The 27,336-nt window shown below is 42.8% G+C and overlaps 1 protein-coding gene across 7 annotated transcripts in view; it reads left to right on the forward strand.

Annotated features, from left to right (window-relative positions):
- The first annotated feature begins 4,590 nt into the window (after positions 1-4,590).
- The window catches only part of LOC106571309 (TGF-beta-activated kinase 1 and MAP3K7-binding protein 2), a 70,272-nt gene continuing 47,526 nt past the window's right edge, over positions 4,591-27,336 (forward strand). For 4 of the 7 annotated variants that reach the window (XM_045695648.1, XM_014144226.2, XM_014144229.2 and 1 more), the window contains exon 1: positions 4,592-4,905. The gene's annotated coding sequence lies outside the window, so the exon portion shown is untranslated. Of the gene's footprint in view, positions 4,906-27,336 lie in introns of all 7 variants that reach the window. The other 3 variants (XM_014144230.2, XM_014144224.2, XM_014144228.2) reach the window with 2 other exon arrangements.

Consider the following 27,336-nt stretch of genomic DNA (forward strand, 5'->3'; position numbering starts at 1 on the left):
GTGGGTATGTTTGACAACAGAAATGTTCTCACACCCATTTAAACTCATGCAAAGTCTTGCAATTTATTGGTTTTATTGGTTAAAGCTGGCATATGGACAAAGATTTTAGAAACCAGTTCAAAGCTGTTGAATTAAAACCCAAATTCATTATCATTAATAAACTCTAATAGATATTTGGTGATATCTTATTACGTTGTTATAACAACATCAGGCACTTACTAAGCATACTGTATTATTGCTTGGTTAGATACTGAAAACTGATATGGAGTGCAAATTCTCCCTATACCTATAAGTACTGTTCGTGCTCTGTAAAACTCTTAAGGGAGAATTCTGAGCAAGCTACAAGGGTGTCAGTTTCTCTGTGCTTAGAATGTTCCGTCCTACACCCCCTCGAGTTGATGATCACTGAAGAGGACCGGGTAACATTCCTGTCCCCACCTCCCCCTTTGCCTCCCCTTAAGACACACACACACACAACCCACAAGCCCTTCGCCCCCTAAGCACCCTCTTCCTCAAGCCTTGTTTCACACTTGCTAGTAGGAGAGCAACTATACCTGCTGCAAGGTCAGTGGACACTGGATTGCCACATTGGATGCCTAAAGTTTGCTTGGAGTGGAACAATGAGTGGCGACCCGCTGCCGCTGCAAGCTAAATCTCCACTGTTGACCCGTGACAGGCTGTACTCAGACCGTGAGAAAAGGACCTCTTTCCATGCCAGGAATGTGGGTGGCCAGCTTTGTTTCCCAAGAAGCGCGACACAGCACATAGCACCACCACATGTAGTGGTGTGTCTTTTTTGGGGGGACAGAAAGTCTTTTTTGGGGGACAGAAAGTCTTTTTTGGGGGACAGAAACAGTCTTTTTTAGGGGACAGAAAGTATTTTTTGGTACAGAAAGTCTTTTTTGGGGGACAGAAACTGTATTTTTTTTGCATGAGCTGCACTTTTCCCCTCTTGCCCCCCTATCAAGTTTTCACTGTGATAATCTGTGTGCACCAGACCAGTACAGCATGTGCATGAGAAGGGAGTGATTTGGTAACAGTGTAAAGCTCCTTATAACATTCTGTGACACATTCTTCACTGTGACGCGAGGCAGGGCGACAGCCAGGGAGGACAGCCAGGGCCACTCCCTTCCCTCTGGGTCTTTGACTGGGAGTTGCCAATGCAGTGTACAGTGTCCACCTGCATCCCACACATGGCACTTACAGAATGAGACAAAGTCACTGCTTAAACTGGTAAAGACATTTTAAAACGTTCCCACATTTTTGGAAGTATTTTTTATAATCTTTTGCTGACTCACGGACTGCTCCTCCCCTTTGACATACACATGGGGGGTGAGGACTTAGAGATGTGTGTATCAGCCATTGTTAACAGAAATGAATACTCTGTGAAAGGGCTGAGTAGGGAGGATTTTGTCTGTGCTTCGGGGCTTTCAGCTCAGTTGGCTCCACTCACTAGACCCCAGAGTCAGGAGGTCACGGTCTGTGCAGATAACAGGGGCCACAGTGTGTGTGTGTGTGTGTGTGTGTGTGCCGTGTAAGACTGAGTGAGTGTGTGTGAGTCACTCCATTACGCAGACACACGAGATGCCATATGTTTCCACCCAGTCCACTGAAGAACAAATGCGCCGTCCTTTTTCACGAGAGGATTCAGCAAGCGTCTGTTTTCCCACTTACCCCATGTGTGGGTTAATGCAACAGAGCAATAGACTCGGTCCACATCAATTAAGTTGTAAAAAACTTAAATGGGACACCTGTTTATGATGTCCTCACAGACACATTCAACCATCTAATTTAACACTGAGGGCAGACTAACTGACACAGAACAGCACATAGAGCACCCAGAAAGTGGAAACAGTAGTTTCACCCAGGAGGACCTGTCCTGTATAGATCTGTTTACAATCTCCTGGGAGGAGAGGAGGGTGACAGTCTAGTGACACAGTCTATGATGATTTATAGATGTGACCCCCAGTCCTGTCATACAGATGTAGGATCTTAACAGGAAATGTGAATTATTATGTGGATTATAATTAATGGACATTTTTTGTAGGTGTCATGTTGGTAGAAAGGGATCGGGAGACAGGTGCAGGAATGAGTAATAGGGTTTTTTATTTACCCAAATTACAACATGCCATGTAAAGGCACGGGGACGAAGACCAAACAAACATGTATACAAAACACATAGTTGAAACCCAAACAAAAGAGACAGGAGTACCTCGAATAAATACATCGGGGCGAGATCCGTAACACGCACACAATGAAACCCGTAATCATCTGCACAATACAAGTGGCATGAAAGCCAAAACAACACAGCACAGGTACTCACACGACCAACGGACATTGTAACAATAATCGACAGCCCAATGGTGAACCAAAGGGCACATTTATACAATTACAATCAGGGAAATGGGGACCAGGTGTGCGTAATGACACAGTTCTGGAGGGATCCGGGATGACACCTGCGCTGGAGGACAAGTACAGGAACCGCAGTGCAGGTCAATCAGGACCCGATGCAGCTGCTGAAGTTGTGTCGTCGTCGGACGGGCCAGTTGCAGCTGCTGAAGTTGTGTCGTCGTCGGACGGGCCAGTTGCAGCTGCTGAAGTTGTGGCGACATCGGACGGCCAGTTGCAGCTGCTGAAGTTGCGGTGGCGCCGGACGGACCAGTCACAGCGTCGTCGGACGGGCCATTCCCGCTGTCTCCCTTAATGGTCGATTATTCTGTCACGTTGGTATGAATAATTTGGGAGACAGGCGCAGGAATGTGTAATAGGGTTTTTATTACAACCAAATTACGGCGTGCCATGTAAAGGCACAGGGACGAAGACCAAACAAACACTGTACAAAACACAGGGTTGAAACCCAAACAAAAGAACGAGGAGTACCTCGAATAAATAACACAAGCGCACAATGATTAACACACGGGACGAGACAAGTAATCATCTGCACAATCCACAATGGCACGAAAGCCAAAACACACAGCACACGTACTCACACGAACCAACGGACAATGTAACAATAATCGAAAAAACCATGGTGAACAAAGGGCACATATATACAAATACAATCAGTGGGAATAGGGGCCAGGTGTGCATAATGAAAGTTCCGGAAAGATCCGTGACAGTAGGGGTTGATGCAAATCAAGTTGGACGTTTTAAAGTGGAAATTGCAAACTTTAGAAGCCTTTTTAAACCTTGAGTACACTACAGATTTGAATTTCCTGCTGTGCAGAAAATGATCAGGAACAAAAGATCGATAAAATAAAGATCCTATATCTGTAGCTGCCCATCCATGTTCTTCTCTGAAGGAGTGAGTGGCTGTGTTCCAGAGCATGAAATCGTTGATGAGTCGTGAGTAAATTGTGACTGACTCACTGATCTACAAATAATAATGAGTAGTTATTTATTATGCAAGGTGATTTGTAGATCAGTTAGTTGGCAGTCGCTGATTGCAATGCAGTCGAAATCAAACAAGCCCAATGTGTGAATGATGCCCCCTAAACACTTGATTGCCCAAAGTGAACCCCTAATAAGCCACACAGCCCTATTGACCTCCTCCTCACCCCCACATGTCCTCATTAACCATGACAGGTACCAGGAATGTTAAATCCCCACTTCCACTTCCCAGTTCAATTAGGGGAGAGTTTGGCATGTCATTCAAGTTGTGTTAACACTGAATAGTTTTGTTCCATCTCTGAAGTGTGAATGCTCTCACTACATAAAATCATGTCATGAGGGTAAGCCTGATGAGGAATGGCGGCTGGTAGCTTAGTGATTGGGCCAGTAACCGAAAGGTTGCCTGTTTGAATGTCTGAGTATTTCCCGATGTTCACTTGAGCAAGGCACATAACCCCAATTGCCCTTGTAAGTCACTCTGGATAAGAGACTCTGCTAAATTACCAAAATACATTTTTTTATATAAATGGGGTGGGGATCAATAAGTATAGAAATACCTACAGACTTACAGTAAAGCAAGATGTTTATGTCTTCAATAACCACTGAAGTGAACCCTTCGCAGAACACAGTGCAACATTCGTTTTTTTCCTTGCTCTTTTGTAGGTCTCGGAACTCCTCTTTGGGGGGCAAAAACACACAGTGACCACCCACATGACCATTATAACCTCCCACTGGCTCCGAGCTTTAGTATAGCTGTCTGAGGGGAGGACCTGCTTACAGCTGACCACCAGCTGAAACAAGCTTTTTTTTTTAGAAGGTGTTATTCTGGACATCATTTTTTGTTTACAAAATCACTTACAATCTGTTTTGTCTGTTGGATAAATTTTTTTAGATATTATGGGTGTGTATTATTATGGGTGAGATATCATTGTGAGTGTGTACTTACCAATTTACAGTATTTTTACTATAGCAGCACATAACTATTGTGACCTAATTTTCTCTGTTGTTCCATGAGACTCAGTGACACAGACCTAACCCCCACCTGTATTCCTCCCACACGTCTGTTGATAGTTTCCATTCCAATAATATTACCACAAACTGTTCATTCTCTGTCTTTGCTTCTACAGAGGATTTAGCAATCATACTTCCTCTCCCCTAACATAACTTTCCCCTAAGAGGAAAAATGAAAGTCTCGCGATAGGCGCTCGTTTGTGCAGCCGCCATATTCTGTGACAAGTATTTTGATTCGTATCTGTTGGAAGTAAGAAAAGAGAAATTAAGGGGGGAGTAGAGGGGGTAAAGAAGAAGAGCTGTCAAAAGAATTCCCGTGTCTCTGAAACAGCGGGGGCTGTAGTAACCCCCCACTCGAGTCAAAACAGAGAAGGCCTGGGTACCGTAGAAACTCCGTCTACGAAGTCCACCTCGCCGCTTTTCTTTCAGCACCACGGCCCTGTGGGAGATTCGGTGGCTGAGTTTCGGGTGTTGAAGGTGGCCCGGGGAGCGGCGGCGGAGACGGTAAGCGAATGCTTCAGAATAGGCCCAGAACCAGAAGTGGTTGAAGTTGTAGTTGAGTTACTGTAAATGAAAATTCGGTCTAACAACTCCCTACTAACATGTTCGAAATGTATGTGCGAGCACATCCCTCTGGTAAGTAGAAAACGAAGAACAAACTTTCTGTTGTCGGCTTTTCAGGTGTGAAAAAGTTTTTGACTGCATCTGGCGAGCTATTTCGTTTAGCTATGTGCGATTTGTTGTGTCCAGCATGCATATGTTATTACACATTTGTAATAAAATTTAGCTGTAAACCTTGCATTTATAGCCCGCTCATTTTAAAGCTGACGTGCATGTTTTGTAGCTTAGACAGGCTACAGTATAGTCGCTACATTTTTCCATAGAGAGTTCTTGCAAAATTTCTTCGTCAGCCATGGTGTTCCGAGTGCACAACTAAATTGTAACACGGCCGTTATAATGCCAATATGATTATATCAAGTGTTGTGACTTCAAAGAAGTTAGATTTATTTTTTGGAAATAGTTTTCAAAAAGTTAGTTAGCTCGGTAACGTAGTTAAAATAGTAGCTCGCAAGTAGCGATAGTTCGTCTGGTAATTTACCCGGACGTTTGATGCTTCCTAAATTTAACAAGTTAGCTGCAGTTGTTGCCAGCATATAAATGTGTAAAACATTGCTTTACAATTATATGATGGCCTGTCTATCCTATCCGCTGCATTGATGGGCCTCCCCAAATATTGCCTAGAGACATATTAGGAGTTCCGAATGGCATAGCACAGGCCCAATTTAATAAGTAGGCTAATCGAAAGTCTCCTGTAGACTACATGTTATGAATTGTATTGCTGCACGAATTGAATTACCTTGAGGTGTCAAACGCAATAACAGTAGCCTGCCCTGTACTTTCTCCTTCCCTTCTATGTAACTTATATGAAATATGTTTGCACATTCTCTCAATTAGGCTATATGTTATTCTATATCATTTTATAATTGTTTGTTCGCTCACTTATGTGATACAGATATATTTCTTAGTTAAAGTGAATGTAATCACTTAGTTTGATCATCTGAGGAGATTTGACCCATGTATTGAAATGTCCCTTCAGGAGTATTTCAGATGAGAGGTTTGACAGCTTTCATATGGAAAGGTGCAGGGGAGCATGTGTGGGAGGTGGGTTTGACACATTAAAATAATAATATATTTACTATCTTACCTTAACAAACTATAATTATCTACAAATACATAAATGGTTCAGGCCTTGTTTGCAATGGTTTAATGTAGCCTATTTGGCTATTTGTGCACACTTTGCTCATCGTGTCTTTCAAAATAATGAATACTTTATCACGTGCCCTGGCCTTTATAGGCTACATGTCAGCCAGTAACTGTTTTAAGCACAGATTGTTGTTGCTCACTTGGAATTAAACAATATTCCCCTTGTAAGGCTCTTGTTTTTGAATATTTAGGGCAAATCAATCATTTGGAGTATGAAGCTCAGCCTTCAACCACGCTAACTTTATGGATACACAACATGGATACTATCTCCATGCATAGTAGTTGTCACTGCACACAAGGACCATCTTGTTATCTTGCCCTATTTTTGTCCATATAGGCTATTAATTCAGCTCTCTTGATTTAACTCTCTTCCAAATAATTGTGTGGTTTTCCTGATATTCCATGTATTAAAAGTAAATGCCTGAATGTTCCTTTGTGGTATTCCTTTTGCTACAAAGTTAAAATATTTAACAGTGATTTGTTAATAGCCTGGCTGTAAAGGGTCTAGTGCAGTCCATTTAAATTTCTACTAGGCTTTCTAGAATCTCTTCTCTATTGGTCTCCAATGGTTGTGTTGGTGTTGCTGATAGTGGTTTGGGTAGAGTATCATTCATTAGCAGCTTGTGCCTGTCTTGACTTGCAGTCAACATTGAACTTCCTGACCAATAAGCTGACATGGCCAACTGTTTATAGGTGCAGACCCCTAACTGAAACCATGTGTGCCTGTAGCTGGGCAAATATATGTCGCTCGCTGAGAAAGGCCTGCTGATTTGCCACTCTTTGGGGGTGATAGTTTCACGGTTTACTCTGATAAGTGCTAATCCACAGATAAATCACAAGTTCTAACAAGACGATGACTGGAGTGGATGGATGTTCTGTGTAGGTCTTCATCAGAGATAATAAAGTTGTACATTCAGTTTTTCAATTATTTTGAAAGTGCAGGGAGTGGAGCACAGTATTTCTTCAATGACTTGGTGTTTTGTGAGGGTGAATGAAGGGAGATTAGGCTGAACATTTATATACAGTGTTGAGTTAGTGAATAAGAATGAAGTTGTTTGATGTTGTTTGCAAGCTCACGGTCAAAGTGTTGTCTCCCTGCTTAGTTTCCAAATGTGCCGTTTGCAAACACACATTGGACAAGGTAGGTAGATGTTAGTCAACCAAATCTGAAAAACAAAGAAAATGCATTGGCGTGCTTTTTTATTTCATGGACTAATATTCAGTTCCTGTTGCTGTTGTATCTTTAATGGCATGGTGTTTCAAAATGTTATGGTTCATTATTGCCAAGACTGGAATCCTCTCTCCTGAAAGACTGGTTTTGAGGTTTATCATTTGCACAACAACCCCTTGCCAGCCAGAGAGGGGCTGTTTTTTTGACTAGGCAGGGGGAGGGATAATTATATGAGTATTCTAGCTTGAGTACAAGTGCTAGTTGTTTGGATCAACAGTACAGAGGACATTTAACCTAGGAAGTCATGCTGGCTTACCTTCCTATCTGTCAGTCACTGGATTTTGTTGATTTTGCCACCAGAGTGTTTTTCTGTCCTGTTCATAGTTTTATCAGTAATAGCTACCCTGTGAAGTAGTTGGAGTGTTCTGGTAAAATGTTGCATCACAATTACCCTACCAGGTGGACACTAATGTTTTATTGATTGGTTTCATATTGCTTGTTATAGTCATGTTGCCTTATCTCCACGAGAGCAGTACGTAGTAAGTACACTATAAGGATACATCACATTATGCCAAGTGCAGCAGTCTGTCTCAGGAAGAGAGAGACAGAGCCTCTGGCTTTAACCCTCCCCCACCCTGGCCTGTGTGTGGCTGCCTGGCTGTCAGGAAGAGAGACTCAGTTGAACCCCCCTCCCCCTGGTAAAGCAGCTCTCTAAACTCCTTAGCTTCAAATGGAATCCTCCCATTTCACATGGTGGACTTTCCAGTTCAGTGGTTAAATTGCATGCATCGACTGAGTATGACACTGCAAAGGTTACGTGGACTGACTCCACCACCATTAGAGCCTAGTTGCAAGAGACACTTTGCATTACTGAATCATTACACGTTGATAAGGTTATTTGACACATTGTTGGAATACCATTGTGGTAGGTTTTGCAGGGTCCGCTGCAAGTAATCGCTCAGTTCAACGGATTCCAACCACTTGAGGCGAAGTGTGGTTAGAGTTTATTTTTTACTTACAAAAAACAGTAAACACAACATTGTAACATGACATAAACCAAAACAGTAGAACCACCACACGTTTACACATTTTACTAGATAAGAGAAGGACATTGCTAAAGAGTGAATCTTTAAGAAATGGGGTTTATAACTAAGTCGTGAAATTGGGGAGTAACACAAGGTTATGACGGAACAATCCTCACAGTGACAGAATAAATAGTTCTTAACAACTGTGTCATTTAAAGCAGCTAATCTAGTTAGCTCTCTGATTTTAGCAAAATCAAAACATTCACACAGCATCATTTTTTTGCTCTCCTTCATTTGCTTGAATTGAAGAAGAAAGGTCTCAGTCATCAGTAGTAATGGGCCAGCTCCTTTTGTGTGACTGAGCACAACCATGAGGTCTCCAGGCTGTTCTACCAGAGCACACTGACAGGACCACAGTGTCTCTGTCTCTGGATGTGTCCCAAATGGCTCTGGTCAAATGTAGGGCTCTGGTCAAAAGTAGCGCACTATGTAGGGAATATGGTGTTGACAGGAGCACAGGGCCTCTGGCTCTCACTCAATTCAATTTTAATTTAAGGGGCTTTATTTGCATGGGAAACATATGTTTACAGTCCAAAAACAAGTGAGATAAATAATAAACAAAAGTGAAATAAACAATTAAAAAAACAGTAAACATTACACTAAAAAAAGTTCCAAAACATTTCAAATGTCATCTTATGTCTATATACAGTGTTGTAACTGTCTCTCTCTCTCTCTGTCTCTCTCTGTCTCTCTCTCTTTCTCTATTCTGCCAGTTCTAGGATCTGTTTGATGTGAACATCACATATTTATCTCTGACTCAGGAAATGCAATTGTTTATTACCTTTTGGTTTGTTGTCCTCTCTCCGCATTCACATTAATTATTGAATAGGACCAATTAAACGTGTTATTAAAGTGATGATTTGACTTTTAAGGACTAGTTATAGCTTGAGTTGAGACTTTAGGTATAGGCCTATGACTCAAGAATTGTTGATGTGTTTATGTGAGTGAACTTGCTCAACCTCTCTGTGGATGTCTTTGGTGCATAAAGGATGAGTTGTTTGCCTGTTACGGCACATGCTGTAGTCAGCTGTTTTGAAAGAGGTGAGAGGTATTAACTTTTTGCTCACTGACAGGGAGGAAGTAACCTTGGTTGTGGTTTATTGCTTCATGCCTAGAAATTGTATAAACTATACCATGATCAGGTGAAAACACAATTAACCATTGTACTGCCACCCCCGCAACCACTTTGCTTTTGTAAATGCTGTGAGAGATTCAGTTACACTTTGTTGGTTCTGTGTTCATGCCTCTGGGTGCTCAACATGCTGTGTGTGCAGTCAAAGGTGTTATTATAGCATAGCTGCCTTTTTAGTATCTGTTGCCTCAGGAAATGGGAGAAGTGTGCACCACATCCTATAGCGAGACTGTGCACTCTGCCCCCCTGCTTGACCTTGGATAGTATTTTCCACTACTTAAATCAGTCTGCATTCTCCTCCTTAAATCATGACAGTGTGTTTTCCCCTAAAATCAGTCCCATTACTCAAATCAATGCATCTTCTCTTTTTCAAATTAGCCTAGTTTGGCCTCAACTGAAATCAGCACACCCTCCTTCAATTTGTATTCAGTCGGCTGAGCCCCTAATGTAACATGTCGTATTCAAACCAGAACTTTCCTATAGTAGGTACTGTATCCACTTGGGAACCATATGTTTTTTTATAGATAGTCTAGTTCTGCTGAATGTCTTTGGCTGCGTTCCAAATGGCACCCTGTCCCCTATATAGTGCACTATTTTAAAAGTAGTGCACTATATAGGGAATAGGGTGTCATTTGGGAAGCACACTTTGACAAACTTGTAAATAGTTCAGTCAGTGGAACCAATGTTCCTAAAATAGCCATCCTCAGCAACACAAGCACTTAATCAGCATAGAAAACAGAAGAATAATTAGAGAGCATGCTTTTTCTGCTAATTAAGTGTTTTTCAATGTTCCTTTCCCTTGCTGCATTTACATCCCAAATGGCACCCTATTATCTACATAGTGTACCACTTTTGACCAGAGCCCTATGGGCCCTATATAGGGTATATGGTGCAATTTGGGACACAGCCCAGGAGGAACTCTGCTATGAAATAGGATAGTAGCACAACCATCAATTAAAGAAATATAGGAGAGTGCCTCAGCTGGGTTTCTTTGGATGTAGCATTTAAAGTAATTAAAAACAGAGCAGACTCGTGTGTTAAAAAGGGATGTTTGGAAAGACAGGAGTGCAAGTCTCGAGACATGTTTATTTAGCATTGTTAGAGAAATGCTCTATTGTGCACTTAAAGGGCAATTCCACCACTTTTCAACTTCATTTTCATTATCTCCAGCACATACATACACTACATGACCAAAGGTATGTGGACACCTGTGGACGTCATTTAAAAATCATGGGCATTAATATGGAGTTGGTCCCCCCTTTGCTGCATTAGCAGCCTCCACTCTTCTTGGAAGGCTTTCCTAGATGTCGGAACATTGCTACGGGGACTTGCTTCCATTCTGCCACAAGAGCATTAGTGAGGTCGGGCACTGATGTTGGGCGATTAGGCCTGGCTCGCAGTCGGCGTTCCAGTTCATCCCAAAAGTATTCGATGGGGTTGAGATCAGGACTCTGTGCAGGCCAGTCAAGTTCTTCTACACCGATCTCGACAAACCATTTCTTTATGGACCTTGCTTTGTGCACGGGGGCATTGTCATCCTGAAACAGGAAAGGGCCTTCCCCAAACTGTTGCCACAAAGCACAGAATCGTGTAGCATGTCATTCATTGTATGCTGTAGTGTTAAGATTTCCCTTCACTGGAACTAAGGGGCCTAGCCCGAACTAGGGTTGGGCGGTATACCGTTTTTTGTGATATACCGGTATTGATGCACGGATCGGTTTGGGTTTTTACTTTACACTCTATAATGGTATTTGAATGTTTGGTTTGTTAAATGTGATATGCAGAGTGTAATGTCCATTTTAATAGTTTACTTCGCTACTTGAGTCGTCTCTCTCCGCTCTTTCTATACCGCTTTCCACACAGACCTAGCCCCGCCCCCTGTCCTTTAAGGAGCGCATTTGATGTTCCTCAACCACAAGACACTTGTGTTCAGTCTGCATGGTCAATGCAGCACATGCAACAATGTTGATGACAATGATGCAGTTCTCACTTTGCTTCTTAATATAAATCTACTAGCATTATATAATTACACTATAATTACACAATTAGCTTGTGTTTCTTACTTCTGCAAACAGCTAGTTTGTCTTTTCTTAGCAAGTTGTTCCTAAATCTTGTTAGCCTCTGATTGTTAGCCGCTAATGCTAATCGCTAGCTAGCTAATACATCTACTGAGTAAGAGCAAACGTAATTAGCTATACAGCCTGATAATACCAGTGATGGTGTAGACCTAAATCAGCATGTTGTTTGTGCAACAGTGTCTTCTAAATTAAAGAGGTAAATGCAAAGTAAGAATATGTTAGCTACGTGAAGTAGCTAAGAGAAAACATTCAATGTAGCCAAAGGTGTTTCCTAGGGGACCCTATAATCTATCAACACATTAGTTCCTACCCTGTCACAATAAGTCATCCCTGGCATTTTAATTCGTTGTCATGTCAAACAACACTGTATTAAAAGTGCCCACTATTATATTATAACTATATAATTAGAACAGACATTCTATTCCCATGATTCCAAAAGTTAAGTGTTTTGCTCTAAATCGCAAGTCAAATTGCAACATTTGGTTAAAAATAAGGCCCAGATTGCTTGCCCATATCGTGCAGCCCTACGTTGCAGTGTGGAAATGATCTCAAATGCAGAAATTGATGAAAATTATGACTTATGTTGGGGTTGAAGTTGAATTGAACAGTATAAAACAATCAGAATGGAGAAAGACTCATTGAAATCACTTAGAATGTATGTGTTGCCACCCTAGGATCTCTTACTACTCAGAAATCATTTACCTCTGATAACCTGAATGACCCTAGAACGTTTTGGAAAGCTATTAACTTTATGTCTGGAAACAGTAATGTTAATGAATTACCGTCATCTGTATTGAAGGACTTTGTTGCTGTAAATGACAAAACTGAAATGCTGAATTGTTTCAATTAGCACTTTGTATCATCTGGTAAGCTGTTTGATTCAGTTTCCTCTGTCTCTGAACAACCCTGTGTGGATGAACCAGCGAGAGCTGGTCAAACTTAGCTTTTTGCCATTCTCAGTGCAGGAGGTACATAAAGCCCTGAAATCCTTAGATCAGAGAAAGCCTGCAGGTCCTGATCTTTTTGATCCCTGCTTTTAAATCTGGCTGCTGATTTCATAGCTGAACCACTTACATATCTATTCAATCTAACCCTGGAATGTAAGGAAATTCCAAAAATCTGGATATCAGCATTTCTTCCACCACTTTTAAAAGGGGGAGATCCAACTCTTTAAAAAAATTATAGGCCAATCTCAAAGCTGTCACCCCTGGTGAACATACTTGAAACCCTTGTGAGTGAACAGCTAAATGAATTTTTAAATACTATTTTATGTATCAATTGACAAAAAACAGCACTGTGTCTCACTTTTTATTGATCTCTCTAAGGCTTTTGATACAGTTGATCATGCTATACTGAGGCAGAGATTGTCGAGTGTAGGTCTTTCGGAGCATGCAGTTGCAGTATCTGTCTGATAGAACTCAGTGCACTCAATTTGATGGGCTCATGTCTGTTAAATTGTCTGTCTGTAATGGTGTGCCCCAGGGCTCTGTACTTGGTCCCCTTTTATTCACTATTTCTATAAATCATTTTGACAAAAATTTGCAAAATGCGCAACTTCACTTTTATGCTGATGATACTATTATTTATTGTTGTGCCTCGTCTCTCAAAAAAGCTTTCCAGAACTTGCAAACTGATTTTTATACTGTTCAACATACCTTGTGTCAGTTGAAGCTTATCCTCAATACTGACAAAACTAAACTAATGGTGTTTTCTAAAGGAAGAAATAGACCTCTGAACTTTTGACCTATTACTACCTGTCAGGGCAATGAGATTGAGAGTGTAACCTCAAATAAATATCTTGGAATTTTATTGACGATGGCCTCTCTTTTAAATTTCATATTCAACAATTTACAAAAAAATTGAAGCTGAAGTTGAGATTTTATTTTAGGAATAAGGCCTGTTTTTCTTTTGAAGCCAGAAGGAGGCTAGTATCAGCTACATTTATGCCTTTACTAGACTATCGGGATATTTTATATATGAATCCTTCCGCTCAGTGTTTGAGATCAATTGACACCCTTTACCATGGCGCATTGGGATTTATTTTAAACTGCAAAACCCTTACGCACCACTGCACTTTATATAGCAGGGTTGGCTGGCCTTCTCTAGTCACTCGTAGGCTCAGTCACTGGTATACTTTTATTTACAAAGCCATTTTGGGTTTACTACCATTTAATTTGGCCATTTTTATTGTTCAGAAATGTGGTGGTACTCTCTTCGTTCGCAGGACTTTATCCTGCTAACTGTTCCGATTGTCCGAACTGAATTTGGTAAAAGGGCTTTTATGTACTCTGCGCCATTGGCTTGGAACGCCTTACAAAATACTTTTAAACTGGAAGAACTTGTCCAGATTGGTGTTTTTAAATCACTGATGAAGGATTTTGAGGCTGATTCCATGACCTGTCAATGTTTTAATTTGCTGTTTTATGATTTTGTTGAATGCTATGGTTTTTACCAGATTACTTGTAGTTTTTCATGTTGTCTGTCTGTAATTGTGTAATGACTTGGTGCTGCCTATCTTGACTAGGAAGCTCTTGAAAAAGATATTTCAAATCTCAATGAGCCCTTCATGGTTAAATAAAAAGAATACAAAATAAAATAAAGCAAATTTAGAACTTTTATTTATTCAAAAACATAAAATACCATCATACCGTATTTTTTTTTTAAAATACCGTGATATAATATTTTGCCCATATCGCCCAGCCCTAACCCGAACCATGAAAAACAGTCCCAGACCAGTATTCCTCCTGCACCAAACTTTACAGGTGGCACTATGCATTGGGACAGGTAGCATTTTCCTGGCATCCGCCAAACTCAGATTCGTCCGTCGGACTGCCAGATGGTGAAGGGTGATTGATCACTCCAGAGAACGCGTTTACGCTGCTCCAAAGTCCAATGGCGGCGTGCTTTACACCACTCCAGCCGACGCTTGGCATTGCGCATGGTGATCTTAGGCTTGTGTGTGGCTGCTCGGCCATGGAAACCCATTTCATGAAGCTCCCGACGAACAGTTATTGTGCTGATGTTGCTTCCAGAGGCAGTTTGGAACTCGGTAGTGAATGTTGCAATTGAGGACAGATAATTTTTACACGCTACGTGCTTCAGTACTCAGCGGTCCTGTTATGTGAGCTTGTGTGGCCTACCACTTCGCGGCTGAGCCGTTATTGCTCCTAGATGTTTTCACTTCACAATAACAGCACATACAGTTGACCGGGGCAGCTCTTGCAGGGCAGAAATTTGACGAACTGACTTGTTAGAAAGGTGGCATCCTATGACAGTGCCACGTTAAAAGTCATTGAGCTATTCTACTGCCAATGTTTGTCTATGGAGATTGCATGGCTGTCTGCTCTACTTTATACACCTGTCAGCAACAGGTGTGGCTGAAATAGCCGAATCCACTAATTTGAAGGGGTGTCCAGATACTTTTGTATATATAGTGTATGTGACAAGGGGATATTTCCGCTTTTTGTAGAAAGAAGTATAAAGTTAAAAAGTTCTACCCGATTACATCAACAAAAGTTAAAACATTTAAAAAACTGTGATTTTCAAGCACTGTAAGATTCGTGGTGACGTGGGGAGTAAGAAAATACCTTCCCTCTGGCTAAAAACTCATTGCAGGTTTTGAATATCACCTTTCTTTCTTTTTAACCTCAGATCATAGAAATACGCTGTTTTCACATATGTAGACACTGGTATGGTGCTGGAGTGAATAAATATGAGGTTGAAAGTGGCAGAAATGCCCTTTAAGCAATGACTTTCCAGTTTTCATTTATGAGCAAGCGGTAGGTCAATGGACTTGGAATAGTCCAGTGGGTTTTGGAGAAAAGGGGGGCTATGATATATGCAGTATCTGTAGTCATTCTGTTGTCATCTCCTTTCGGACAGTTTGAATGACAGGTTGCACACACAGGAAGACAGAGCAGCAGTGATCATAACATTGCACACCATGGGATTAAGGAGACTGCAGCCAGACACTGTGGCAGGATATGTGTGCGTGACATACAAACACTTCCTCTTGTCAGGGACAGTTGTGATAACCACCTCAACTCTCACGCTAGCCAACTGGCACCTCATCCTCCCCTTCATATTTAATTACACTGAATAAGACACTCCATTGTCAATGCAGAAGGAATGCCAAAGAAATAATAGCAGCATTGACGATGCTAACTGATAGCTTGCTTGTCCTCATAAATTGAAAGATATTTGTTTTTCATGAATTGTGGTGCCAGTTTATCATACTAGCATCAGTCAGTCTGTACAGTTAATTCCATTCCTCCTCCTTGCAGCTCAAGGACACTGCGAACCCCCTTCTCTCCCGAGTCTCCTCCCAGGTGTGTAATATTGGGGCCTGACTGCAGTCTGAGTGGGGTCTCTCATCCTGCACCAGTAAGGGGTTGTGAGGTGGTGCCTGTACTGTTGTCCCTCCCTCACTACTCTGTGACATGCTCTGTTGTGCTCTCAGGCAGCCCTGCTAAAATGAAGGCCCCACAACGCCACCCGAAGCCACACAAGACAACATGGCGGTGGTGGATTCAGTGGAATTAGGGCATTGAGCTTGTATTTATTTAGAGGAGAGGAGGCCAGGAAAGCCTTGAGGGGAATTGAGCCAAATAGTGGTGACCAAGATAGATATGCTGGTGCTGGCGGAGTTGTCTATCTATCTGATGTGACAGTGAATGGTTTAGAGGAATGTAGCTAGCACCTGATCGTGGACACTGGTGATGGTTTCCTCTGCAGGCAGCTGACTGCACAAGTTTCTGGGTGGGAGCCGCCCCCCTTCTCCATGTACACACACACAATACTTTGCTAGTAACAGATGACATTCATATTCTGACAATCTCTGAAACTCATTTAGTTAATACATTTGATGATACAGTGGTAGCAATACATCGTTATAACATCTACAGAAAATACAGAAACGCCAATGGTGGAGGTGTTGCTGTTTATATTCAGAACCACATTCCTGTAAAGCTTAGAGAGGACCTCATGTTAAATACTGTTGAAGTAATATGCTACAGGTTCATCTGCCTCACCTAAATCCCATTCTTGTGGGAAGCTGCTATAGACCACCAAGTGCTAACAGTCAGTATCTGGAAAACATGTGTGAAATGCTTGATAATGTATGTGATATCAACAGAGAAGTATATTTTCTGGGCAATTTAAATATTGACTGGCTTTCATCCAGCTGCCACTCAAGAAAAAGTTTCAAACTGTAACCAGTGCCTGCAATCTGGTTCAGGTTATCAGTCAACCTACCAGTGTAGTTACAAACAGCACAGGAATGAAACAGATGCCTCTCAAGTCCTCAACTGGCAGCTTCATTAAATAGTACCCGATAAACACCAACGTCTCAACGTCAACAGTGAAGTGGCGACTCCGGGATGCTGGCCTTCTAGGCAGAGTTGCAAAGAAAAAGCCATATCTCAGACTGGCCAAAAAAAGAAAAGATTAAGATGGGCAAAAAAACACAGACACTGGACAGAGGAACTCTGCCTAGAACGCCAGCATCCCGGAGTCACTGTTGATGTTGAGACTGGTGTTTATCGGGTACTATTTAATGAAGCTGCCAGTTGAGGACTTGTGAGGCATCTGTTTCTCGAACTAGACACTCTAATGTACTTGTCCTCTTGCTCAGTTGTGCACCGGGGCCTCCCACTCCTCTTTCTATTCTGGTTGGAGCCAGTTTGCGCTGTTCTGTGAAGGGAGTAGTACACAGACTTGTACGAGATCTTCAGTTTCTTGGCAATTTCTCACATGGAATAGCCTTCCTTTCTTAGAACAAGAATAGACTGACAAGTTTCAGAAGAAAGTACTTTGTTTCTGTCCATTTTGAGCCTGTAATCTAACCCACAAATGCTGATGCTCCAGATACTCAACTAGTCTAAAGACGGCGAGTTTTACTTTTTCTTTAATCAGGACAACAGTTTTCAGCTGTGCTAACATAATTGCAAAAGAGTTTTCTAATGATCAATTACCCTTTTAAAATGGTAAACGTGGATTAGCTAACACAATGTGCCATTGGAACACAGGAGTGATGGTTGCTGATAATGGGCCTCCATGCGCCTATGTAGATATTCCCTAAAAAATCTGCAATTTGATGTTATTTTAATGGACACATTTTTTTATTTTTCTTTCAAAAACAAGGACATTTCTAAGTGACCCCAAACTTTTGAATGGTAGTGTGTGTGTATATATATATTTTTTTAAATCCTACCCCCCGTCCCGGCTGGAGGCATTTTGCCTTTTGGTAGGCCGTCATTGTTAATAAGAATTTGTTCTTAAAACCTCTTAAGGATACCCTAGGATAGGGGGCGCCACAGCGCATTTTGAAAAAAATTAGTTCCCATTTTCAACGGCCTACTAATCAAACTCAGAAGCTAGGACATGCATATACTTATTATATATGGATAGAAAACACCCTAAAGTGTCTAAAACTGTTTGAATGGTGTCTGTGAGTATAACAGAATTCATATGGCAGTCAAAACCCCGAGACCGATTGAAACAGGAAGTGGAGTTCTGAATTGTGGACTCGACTTCATCACTTTGCCTATTAATCACACCGTGAGCAATGGTTCACTGAGCACTTCCTATTGCTTCCACTAGATGTCCCCAGTCTTTTCACAGTGGTTTGAGCCTTATACAGTCGAAACTCAGTGAATGAGACGCATTGGAAATTGGTTACAGGGGATGGGCCATCACCATTATGACGTCGGCGGCCCACTCTACCCCCACCTTTGGAAATGTTTCAAAACACTCTGCAATCGTCCCCGTTGAATCTTATTGGCTCTCTTGGTGTTACAGGCCCTGAAGATGAATGTTTTACAACGTTTGACATGTTTGAACGAACCTAGAGGAAGTAAAAAGTACATTTTCCGAAACTACTGTCCCGCGCACGTCGGATGATTTGGAGATAGCCCTAGGACACGCTACCAACAGCAGGCTAATGGAACATGAATTATGGACTTTTTCAACCGAAAATACATCTGTTGTGGACCTGGGATTCCTGGAAGTGCTTTCTGATGAAGACAACTAAATGTAGGCGATTATTGACAATATTATACAAGATCAGATGTGACTTGCGATTGTTCCAAGATGGCGCGACGCTAGTTTTCCAGGCTCATTTTCTGAGTATCGCATCTCCTTGTATCGCAAAGTGTGATTACCCAGTAAAGTTAATTTAAAATCTGGTATGACAGGTGTTCTCAAGAGATATTCATCTATAAATGTTAGATTGACAATATAAATTTAAAAAATTGTTTTCGAATAGTAATAAAAGGAAGTATGCACTGTTTCCCGGGACGCATTTGAGGGGAAAATAGTTATCAACGTCAGACGCCGATGTAAAATGCTGTTTTTATATATAAATATGACCTTTATTGAACAAAAGAATGCATGCTGTGTGTACCATGATGTCCTAGGTGTGTCATCTGATGAAGTTTGTAAAAGTTTAGTGCTGCATTTAGCTGTCTTCTGGGTTTATGTGACATTATATGCTAGCTTGAAAAATGGGTGTCTGATTATTTCTGGCTTGGTACTCTGCTGACATAATCTAATGTTTTGCTTTCGTTGTAAAGCCTTTTTGAAATCGGACAGTGTGGTTAGATTAACGAGAGTCTTGTCTTTAAATAGCTGTAAAATAGTCATATGTTTGAGAAATTGAAGTAATAGGATTTTTAAGGTTTTGAAAATCGCGCCACAGGCTTAAAGTGGCTGTTAAAGAGGTTAACTGACTTGCCTAGTTAAATAAAGGTAAAAAAATGTTTGCAAAAATAAACTCCGGTCGGGCAACATCTGAAAAATAGCGCACTTGGTAGTGTGTACCGGTGCTTGACCAGTCGGCGAAAGCCAACATCACCTACGACAGAGAACGGTTGATTGTCAAGGGCAATGAATTCCATTATATTGGCATTAACTGATGTTCTTACTCGTTCAAATGAATGCTCGACTTGTTGACTGCTTAATCCACACAGCAGACATTGTGGGCTAGTTTAGGAATGCTGTGTTGCACGTGTAGCGCAACATTTTATGCGCCGTCATTACGTATGCACGTCAGCTTTGACATCGGTTTTGCACATCGGCGTTAAACTAGACAGCGGGCCGTGTTGGCATTTTTAGCTAATATCGGCCGATTCTGATATCTTCACCAATATATCGTGCATCCCTAGTATTTACAGATGGTATACACGTTTGTTATTAAGGCACATGAAAGTTCACATGTTCCAGAAGGCATTTCTGCCAAAAAACACATTTTAGATTTTTTGAAAAAAAGTTTACCTTCAAATGGCTCTCTTGTGAAGTAGTGACCTGCGACATACTACTAGTTTCCTGAAACAAGTCACATATGTGATAGTAGAATAGTGGCCTGAGGGAACACGCTTTTATTTTTTTATGCCCAATTTTGTGGCATCCAATTGGTAGTTACAGTCTTGTCTCATCGCAGCAACTCCCGTACAGACAATGCCCACTTAACCCGGAAGCCAGTCGCACCAATGTGTCAGAGGAAACACCGTACACCTGGCGACCGTGTCAGCGTGCACTGCGCCCTAGTGCGCGATGGGACGAGGACATCCCTGCCGGCCAAACCCTCCCCTAACCCGGATGACTCTGGGCCGATTGCGCGCCGCCCCATGGGTCTCCCGGTCGCGGCCAGCTGCGACAGAGCCTGGACTCGAACCGAGAATCTCTAGTGGCACAGTGCCTTAGACCACTGCGCCACTTGGGAGGCCTGAGGGAACACACTTGATGTGTTGTGAAAAGTGTTATGAAATGTAATGTCATGTAATGTTTTTAATTGTATATAACTGCTTTAATGTTGCTGGACACCAGGTAGAGTAGCTGCAAATGGGGATCAGCTAATGGAGATTCTTAATAAATACAAGTACAAAATACACACACTGTCACGTCCTGACCAGCAGAGGGCGTAATTGTGTTAGTCTTGGTCAGGATGTGGCAGGGCGTTTGTGTTTGTTAAATGTTGTGTGGGTGATTGGACTCCCAATTGAAGGCAGGTGTGTTGAGTTGCCTTTGATTGGGAGTCCTATATAGGAGTGTGTGTTTTTCTTTGGGGTTGTGGGTAGTTGTTTTTGCACTGCGTTTAGTTAGCCTGCAAAACTGTTGCTGTCTTGTTTATTGTTTTTTCACCGTGGATGCTTTACTCTTTTTTTAATTAAACTATGAGTATCCACATTCCCGCTGCGCCTTGGTCCATTCTTGAAGACAACTACCCACCACAAAAGGACCAAGCAGCGGAAGAGGAGGAAGCCACAGGAGAACAGCGTGGATGGATGGACTTGGCAGGATGAGCGAAGATTCTGGGAGGACAAGTTAAGGGAACCCGAGAGGCAGCCCCAATAATTATTTTTTTGGGGGGGGGCACAAGGGCTGTTTGGCGGGGCGAGATTGGAGCCCCAGGCCAGCTCCCCGTACCCTTGTAGGGCAGACTGGACAGGTCCCGTGCTTTGGGGTTGGGGCTGTGGTGAGGCCTGGGATTTTCAGGCCGGTAGGCACAGTACCAGCGCCCCGCATGTGCCAGGGCGAAGTAGGCATCGAGCCGGAAGGGGTGATGCCAACCCTGCGCTCAAGACCGCCAGTGCGCCTCTACGGTCCGGTGTTTCCCGCCATACGCACTAGCATGGAGGTGCGTGTCTCCAGGCTGGCATGTCCAGTACCAGTCCCACGCATCAGGCGTCTAGTGCGTCAGCCCAGCCTCGCCAGTCAAGAGTCGCCAGAGCTGCCCGCCAGTCAAGAGTCGCCGGAGCTGCCCGCCAGTCAAGAGTCGCCGGAGCTGCCCGCCAGTCAAGAGTCGCCGGAGCTGCCCGCCAGTCAAGAGTCGCCGGAGCTGCCCGCCAGTCAAGAGTCGCCGGAGCTGCCCGCCAGTCAAGAGTCGCCGGAGCTGCCCGCCAGTCAAGAGTCGCCGGAGCTGCCCGCCAGGCAAGAGTCGCCGGAGCTGCCCGAGTGGCCCGCCTGTCCTCCGGTCCAGCCCGAGTGGCCCGCCTGTCCTCCGGCCCAGCCCGAGTGGCCCGCCTGTCCTCCGGCCCAGCCCGAGTGGCCCGCCTGTCTTCCGGCCCAGCCCGAGTGGCCCGCCTGTCTTCCGGCCCAGCCCGAGTGGTCCGTCTGCCAGGGTCAGCCCGAGTGGCCCGTCTGCCCGGCGCAGCTATCGGCGCCACCGAAGTGGGCGACGCCGAAGGTGGAGCGAGGTCCACGTCCTGCACCTGAGCCACCTCCAGGATAGGTGGGTTGGGGAGGGAGGGTGTAGCACAGTGCCGTCGGCGACGGCAGCCACCCTCCCTTCCCTCCCTTATTGTTTAGGGGTTATTGGTTTTGTTGGGGTATTGGGGATTTTTGTGTTTTCTTTTTTTAGGTGCATTCCGGGGTCTGCACCTTGAGGGGGGGTACTGTCACGTCCTGACCAGCAGAGGGCGTAATTGTGTTAGTCTTGGTCAGGATGTGGCAGGGGGTTTGTGTTTGTTAAATGTTGTGTGGGTGATTGGACTCCCAATTGAAGGCAGGTGTGTTGAGTTGCCTTTGATTGGGAGTCCTATATAGGAGTGTGTGTTTTTCTTTGGGGTTGTGGGTAGTTGTTTTTGCACTGCGTTTAGTTAGCCTGCAAAACTGTTGCTGTCTTGTTTATTGTTTTTTCACCGTGGATGCTTTACTCTTTTTTTGAATTAAACTATGAGTATCCACATTCCCACTGCGCCTTGGTCCATTCTTGAAGACCGCTGTGACACACACACATCTTCTCCATGTAGGCCTGCACCACTAGCACCTACTGTTTCTCAGACGGGACATCAGCTGTGATAGACTAATATTTTTATCCGTTAAATTAGTACAGGCGGCCATTCAAAACCCCAGGAAGAATGCGAAACTGTGGAAACTAGTGAAAATGGAAAGAAAAGGCGTTGTTGCAGCAGTTATTTCCCCTTGCACTGTGATTTGACATTGAAATGAGGAGCTGCAATAATACATTACTAACTACATGTTTTTACCTTCCTGATTCACTATTGAGTTTATAAGAAACATTGTGTTAGAAACAAGTAGGGTAAGTCTACCTATTAAGCCTACCAAAATCGAAGCTTAGACATTTCTAACATATACTGCCCTAATTTATTTAAGAAAAGTCAAGATAAAATGAAATATTAATTTATGATGTGAAGTTTTATGAATTTACTTGCAATTGTTTTTTTATTAAAAAAATGTTTTTTAAACTTCACCCACGCCGGCCATGCAACAAAGACCATAACACACACAAGTGTCAAGTAATTATATGAAAGCGGATTCACATTTGCTGTACTGCTATTCTTGTTAATTAGTTTGACTTGTCTTCCTGAAGTCTATCTGAAGACTGTTTCAAATCTCCCTCTCTACTGTGTATTACAAAGGTACAGGTGGTGGACCAACAAACGGGATCACCTGGATGAATGAAGGACAACAATATGACAATGCCCCCACCCAAAGGTGCATGAGTAATCACCCAACAGTCATCTTCATGTCCCTAGCATTTTTGTCCACCACTTGTAGGTCCTTTATCCTTCAACCCTGGTCTTATTCTTCTCTCTCTGCATCAACGACTACCTGTCCATTCCAAACGTCTTGGAGAGAGTACAGAGGTTTATAATTGTTTCTAATCTTGGGAAAGGCGTATGGCTAGATGCATAATATGCATAACTGTAGTTTTTGTGTGATTTAAACAACTTAAATCTGAAGAAAAAAAAGATTTATGCATGATCATTGAATATTAGGGATATCAACACACTATCCCCATGGGTTTAAGTGCAAAATGAGCTTAATAGGAGCATACTGAACTTAATTGGAACAACAGTGATTTAAGTGAAAAAGATAGCAAAATCAATATTTGGAAACCGATGGTTTGGGGTATACATATCCACACTGTAGACTACAATATTATGCAAAGTTGGTATTGAACAATATTTATCTATTACCATTTACATTCTGCATAGAGGGAGTTTCCTTTTTTTGCTACTGTACCCCCTAAGCCCACCTGAGATACACGTACAATATACAAAAATGTAATCTATGTATAACAATGCAAGGTTAATTTAACGGTAAAATAAGACAAAATGCATTTGAAAATGTAAGCTGTAAATGCCTGAAATCTATTGTCTTGTTGTAGTTCATCAAGTTATTTTGCTCCTGTGTGACTGTGACATGCAGGCACGACTGCTATCGGGAAAAACCCAGATTTTCAATTGGCAAGAAGTAGTCATTAATTCCCATGAAATATGCTATCATGTGCATATACATGTACATTAATATCTGAATTTTACATAAAGTATGATCACTTATCTGAGACGGTACTAAAAATATCAGACAAATGTGTTTATCTGAGGGTAGCCTTAACACCAACATTTTTTTGTTGCTTTGATATTGACCACTAGTGGGAACTTACACAACGGGCAATAACTTAATAATAAAACATCTGATTCTTAGAATGAAAACTGTTATGATATAACAACCAGATGAATAGGTTGAAACATTAAACAGCTGAAAATGTTGTTTTTATTTTTTGAATTCAAAGATGGAAGTGGACTTAATAGTTATGCTTACCCTATTTTGTGCTTAGTGCTACAATACAAGAGTGACATTTCAATACAAGAGTGTTCACGTAATGAGTCAGCATATTGTGTTGACCTGCCTGTTGCTTGTTTTGAGAGGTCTAGATATCACAAGACAGTCAGTTGCCTTATCACCACTCTCTTTGCTTATCCTATGGGCAGATTACTGTCCCATGTCCATGTAGACCTCCCCAGGCTGTAGACAGAGAGACTGTTCTGTTCCAGTTGTGTTATTCTCTGCTGTTTTTTTTACTGCCGTGCAGAGACGACTAGGTCTACTCTGTCCTTCATCATTGCTCTCACAGTTTGCTGATTGTCTTTCATCTATTGTCTTCTCTCTCAGGTTTTTACTCACTAATGCTGTGAAAGAGCTTTGATCTGGTGTCCTACAGCCCTATCAGCACAGTGTGGGCCTCAGGCTCTCACCCTCCATTGCCCTCTCTCTCTCTCTCTGAGTCTCTCTCTCTCTTTCTCTCTCTCCTCCCCCGGAGCGCTCTCTCTCCCGCTCTCAAAACATTTTGTCAGGGTGTGGTGGACAGTGAAGTCCACACAGTTGAAATGCTTTTGTTTGTTGTGGTTTAGTATGGCTTTGCCAAGGGCAACTGGCTGTTGTGTGGGTCTATCTCTCTCTGTAATTCCTGAAATAGTAGCGGTCTATTAAATTACATTTGGCGATGTTTTGCAACTCTTGAATCTTGAATGCAACCTCCTGAGCCCCGGGGAAGAAAACAAGCCATACTTCCCATTGAGCTTGGAGACAATATTTTTTCCAACACACAGATTTCACAACAGCACTGCAAACATACACAAAAGTTAAGTTTGTGGATTGTGGAACCTCTACCCACCCCCTTGGTTTTTGATCAGAATTACTTTTTTTCAATGCTGAGGGAAAAACGTTTCACGAAGTGCCCACAGAGTTAGTTTAGAGAGGAGCATGCTGAGTGCAGGCTTGTAAAGGTGGAAGCAGGCCACAGTGCTCTTATTACGTGAGAGTGGCCTTTTTCCAAGCTGCCCTGAGCCTCCTTTTCTTTTGGTCGTTTCCTTGTTCCTTGTCGCTGATCCATGGAAACTTCTCTTGACTTTGAAGCTGGCGACTAGAGAGGGGGGCAGCAGAGCTGGGGGAAGGGGGTACCTGACCCTACCCCCCCTCTACACCCCCTCACTACCTTTCTCCTTGTCCTCTGACCTCACAGGCCCACCCCTCAATACCCCGTCCCTGCTCCAGGTTAAAGATGTCATAACAGCGTGGCTGGGGCTCTGCTGGGTTATTCCTCAGAGGAATGTACTGCCATGGACCCTGGGTCCTGGTCCTGTGTGTAGTTTGGCTGCTGTCTGCGCTGCGGATCAGGCCTGGCCGCTGCTGGCACCCTCACAGGCACACCTGTCAGTGCCATTCTGGGCAGAGCCGGCACTGTCCCTCCCGTCCTCTGTGGGCACCAGAAGAGCCACTCAGTAGAGCCTCCAGTCCATACCCCTTCACATGCAACACAGCCAAGCCTGGTGGGTGTGGTGGGGAAAGAGGCTGACAAATTCACATTTCATGATTTTAAAAACATCCACGCGGAATCCGTGATCACTGAGGTCCCTTTGGTCAGACTTCATGGACGCAGTGTTATAGTACACCTGGGGGAGTGGAGCCACTTATGGCATAAGTTCATACTGTCAACAGAGATGACTTATTGTTATATAGTTAATCATAGATAAGCATTCCTGTCAGTCATGACTGGCCTGTTTTCAATGTATCAATAGTCATGACATTCTACAGTAGCTAGCTACTAGGTTACATCCCAACTCATTTACAGTGGTGGGGTGAATACAGTCGCTCAGTGAGAGAAGTATGGCTAGAATGTTTAGAGAGGGCTGGAATAGAGTGCCTTTCTACCAATGGCATCCTGCGGTGGACGAGTCATGTGACTTGGCTGCCATTTGTCTTTTGGTTGGCCTCAAGGTGGGGAATAATACTCCTAGCAGCTGCGGAAAGCATTTCCGGCGGAGGGTTTTCTCCTTAGCGGAGCACATGGAGGTCTGTCCAGCCTGCCGCGATACACTGTAATATAAACTGGAGAGATCCACAGGCTTCACAGAGGGCTTCTCTCTCAGTGTGAGAGGGCATATTTACACCCCAGGGTGGTAGAGGAAGGTGATAGAATGGACCAAAGCCACAGGGAGAGATGGTACACTAATAAATAACCTGCTGGCTATGTGCTGCTCTAAAGAGTGTGATGACACGCCATAAGTGTATTTACTAAGGGGCAATTCCACGGTAACGGAATTACACTTTGACTCCGTTTTTTCACTTTAAACTGTATGCCAAAGAAAAACTATTGATTTAAAATGTTAACACACCATACAACTCTATGTGCAAGGACTACTTTCAACAATACAAATACAACAATTTAGTGGAAGAACTGTGCAAATGCATACTTTGGTAACAGAATTCTGGTAGAATCTCCCTCAGGGTTTTCCAGAAGCTCTGCAGAAAGAATTGGTTGTCAGCTATGACTTGGCACCTTGAGTTTGAAAGAATCTATTTTGGTTATTGAACTACAGTAGGTGAAGTGGATTTGTACTCGGTAACGGAATTACATCATGGGTCCCTGATCTGTAATACACAAAAATGCAGAATTATGGATGTGAATGTCATTCTGCTCATGTTTCACAAGTTTGAACATCACAGCAGAGCACAGTGCAGTACAATAAAGTAGAGTAGAGTACAGCAGAGTACAGTAGTACAGTAGAGTACAGCAGAGTACAGTAGTACAGTAGAGTACAGCTGTATAGTAGAGTACTCTACTGTATTGTACTGTGCTAGTGTACTGTGTTCTACTCAATGTACTGTATTGTATTGTACTGTGCTATCCAAACATCTATGATGAGTTCAGATTTGATCCAGTCCAGTCCGTCTGTGGACATCAAGGCCAGGGTGGACTGACCAAATTTCAAGTACTTTTCAAAGTCCATGGACGTCCGGTGTCGGTCGGTGCTCAGTGGGTGAGGATGCTGGTTACAGTAAATGGAAAGAGAGGGGGCTTTTGGGTAGGTGTCAGTAAGAGCTGGGAGAGTGAGAAGCAGGGAAAGAGAGAGAGTTTGTTTTAACACTCTTGGTTTGACCATCAGACAAAAGAAAAACAAA

Source organism: Salmo salar, chromosome 15 (assembly GCF_965601325.2).
Source record: "Salmo salar chromosome 15, fSalSal1, whole genome shotgun sequence".
Classification (NCBI taxonomy): domain Eukaryota; kingdom Metazoa; phylum Chordata; class Actinopteri; order Salmoniformes; family Salmonidae; genus Salmo; species Salmo salar.